This window comes from Lathyrus oleraceus, chromosome 2 (genome assembly GCF_024323335.1).
Source record: "Lathyrus oleraceus cultivar Zhongwan6 chromosome 2, CAAS_Psat_ZW6_1.0, whole genome shotgun sequence".
Lineage (NCBI taxonomy): Eukaryota > Viridiplantae > Streptophyta > Magnoliopsida > Fabales > Fabaceae > Lathyrus > Lathyrus oleraceus.
Window position 1 is genome coordinate 348,877,073 of NC_066580.1, and position 3,392 is coordinate 348,880,464.

Here is a 3,392-nt window from a genome sequence, read left to right on the forward strand (position 1 = left end):
TATATCATATCTGATAAATAATTACTATTAGTATGAAGTTATATCTAACCAACCTGTAGTGTGGAAGTTACATTGTACTTGGGAAGTATCCTCTTATAATCAAATACCAAAGTCAGTTTTCTGTATAAACACAAGTTATTGGAGAACACCTATGGGATTTTCTATTTCTATCAACCCAGATATTGATACACAGTATCTACTCTTCCAAACATGTCATGAAAAAAAGAGGTTACAATTTATTCACAGTGAACAACTTTGAACAAAGTATAATAATTTCACAAAATCAACATATCACTTTTCTATGTCATCGACTATCGGTATCGGGACGTGATTTTGATAACGCGAAAATACATCATATATTTGTTGTAATTTACACTCAAAGATCGTACCACTTTAGTTCATATTTCGATTATTCCGCAAGTATTCGAGTTATTTTTGCAGGTATTTCAATCTCCATGCATAAATGAGCAAAATGTAGAAAAGGAAGAAAAAGAATAAGAAACAGATGAGAAAGCAGCAGAAAAACCAGAAAGCAAAAGAACACAAAAATTGTTGATGTGACGACCATCACAAGGTATATGACGACCGGCACGCCCAGCCTGTGACGACCGTCACAGGCCCATGACGAGTGTCACACGGCCAGAATTAACGCCTTGAAGCAGTCAACAGAAGCGTGCAAAACGTGCCTATATTCTCGCAACAGAACCACTTTCCTGTGGATTTCTCAATCAGCCGAGTCATTCCTTGGTTTTCTCAACTGCCATGACCTACCAAGAGATATAAAAAAGATAGAAGTTGGTAAAAAGGGAACGTCTACTCTCCCTCTGCAATTTATTTTCTACAGCATTCTAGCTTTTTAGTATTATTTTTCTTCAGCAATTTTGTTTCCCTTACCGTAATTCAGTTACCATTCTGTTTAGAATTTCCGTTTTCCCCTTCCTTTCCGTTTTTTCAGTTAGCCAAAACAGTAGTTTCCTACACTGGGAAACTACTACACTTTATTTAATTTAGTAAGCAATTGTATCGAAGAAGCAGAATCCTACCGACCTGTGGAGGACTGCTCAAGTACTCCAAGATTCGACGTACTCTGTTAATCCAATTGCCAGGTTTTTATTCAATTATTATTATTATTGTTCTGTTATTATTATAATTATGTTTGTTGCACTGTTAATCTGTTTATGCTCGTCTGTGTTTGCGTTATTTAACATGTTCGGCTAAACTACAGGTATCGGTATGTAACAATTTAATTAGATGAGATTCAATAATAATTGGTGAAAAACTCCTTTTCTCAAACAATCTTTTCGGCTGTGATTTTTAATTTAAATTTAATTAACTTTGCCATAAAAGTGAGAAACTATTTAATACGGTTTTGCCACGAGAGTGGGAAATTAACTAAGGTGAGAACCAACAATCGCGAGAGCGTGAGGCTCGAGCTAGATAGTAAAAACTAGGCATTGATTTTAAAAACAGCGAGAGCACTTTAAAAGCAATTAGAACTTATTTATTTTCAAAAAGTATTTTTAACTTCAAATGGGACAGCGAGAGCGTACATTTTGACTTAAAGCTATAGGCCGAATCAACAATCACGAGAGTGTGAGATAAAGTCTTTTAAATAAGTATTTTCTACTGAAAGATATTTGGTATTTAAATTATACATCGGTGACTTATCGAATCCCTGACGATTAATGCGTTGCATACTGATTCCTCCCATTAATACTTTCTTAAAACCCAATTTCTCTTAGATTTAATTTTCTGCACCCGAACTTCTATAAATCATTCGCTTAGCTAAACATAGTGACGTTAGTAGCACTAGTTTGACCATCGGTCCCTGTGGGTTCGGTATCTTTTAAAACTAAAATGACTGGACTGTGCACTTGCAGTCAAGTACCCGATAGACTATATTCCATATATATAGTCACACACATATCAAGTTTTTGGCGCCGTTGTCGGGGACCTGATTTAGTTAAACAGTGCGATTCTTTCGTTGCACGGTACAGACTAAGGTAAAAATAAAAACTAATCTACTTTCCCTTATTTCCCCCAATTATATGCCAAGTACTCACTCACAAGGCGATAACTTAGCACCGCCAATTGCAGAATTAGAGCGTTTCTTATATATAAGACGTCGAATACTAGAGTACCAACAAAGGTTCAATATTCCTAATATCTTCTTTCCTACTAAACAAGACGAGAAGCCAACCATGGCTGAAGAAGGACCACAGAATCGTCCTCTTAAATTCTAGGCTACCCTGTCCCAACAAGAACCTCACAGCAACATTGCTGCCCCAGCTATCAATCGAAACGATTTCGAGCTGAAACCTGCATTATTATCAGTCGTCCAACAACATCAATTTGCTGGAAATCCTACGGACGACCCTAATGAACACCTGACCAAGTTTGTGCAGTACGCAGACATTGTAAAGGCGAATGGTGTATATCAAGATGCGATAAGACTACGCCTCTTTCCATTCTCACTAAGAGACAGAGCTTGGGCTTGGTTGCAATCCTTTCCATCCAACTCAGTTACAACATGGGAAGAACTGAAGAACATTTTCTTATCCCGATATTTTCCGCCGAGCAAAACTGCTATGCTGAGAGCTCAAATTAACGGATTTCGACAAAAAGATGTAGAATCTCTTTACGACGCGTGGGAGAGATACAAAGATAGGATGAGGATATGTCTGTATCACGGTCTCGAAGACTGGGTGATCATTCACACATTTTACAATGGGCTTCTTTATAACACAAGATTGATAGTAGACGCTGCCGCGGGCGGTGCACTTATGGACAAGCCATACAACGAAGCCTATCAACTCATTGAAAACATGGCCCAAAACCATTGCCAATAGGGAGGTGAAAGAACTCCAGTAGAAAAGTCCCAAACAAATAGTGGAATATACGAAATCAGTAGCCTTGACCATGTCCATGCCAAGGTAGATGCCCTTGTTCAAAAGTTAGATAACTTGACCATACCACCAGCAGCCACCGTGGTTGTTGTAACTCAAAACTGTAAGTTATGTGGAAACCCTGGACACACTGCACCCGAATGTCAGATATTAGCAGGAGTCCCAACCGATCAAGTGAATTACGCACAAGGAAATCCCTATTCGAATACATACAACCCAGGTTGGAAAAACCATCCTAATCTTTCGTATAAGAATAACAACGCCCTGTATGCACCTAGCCAAACACCAATTATTACGCCTGGATGTCAAAAGCCAGCTAATAATGCTCCTAACATGCCTAGGAAGTCAAACCTCGAATTAATGATGGAAAGCTTCATAGCTACCCAAGCTCAGACAAACAAAGACTTCTTAAACCAAAACATACATACTAGCGAGCAACTTAAACAACTAGCGAGCAAATTAGACACCTTAGCCACCCACAATAAA

General features: G+C 38.3%; 1 non-coding gene across 1 annotated transcript; it reads right to left on the reverse strand.

Annotated features, from left to right (window-relative positions):
• Window positions 1-2,588: 2,588 nt before the first annotated feature.
• LOC127124599 (small nucleolar RNA R71) lies at window positions 2,589-2,695 on the reverse strand. The gene has a single exon (XR_007804071.1). It is a non-coding gene; the product is annotated as a small nucleolar RNA R71 (small nucleolar RNA).
• Between the last annotated feature and the right edge of the window lie 697 nt (window positions 2,696-3,392).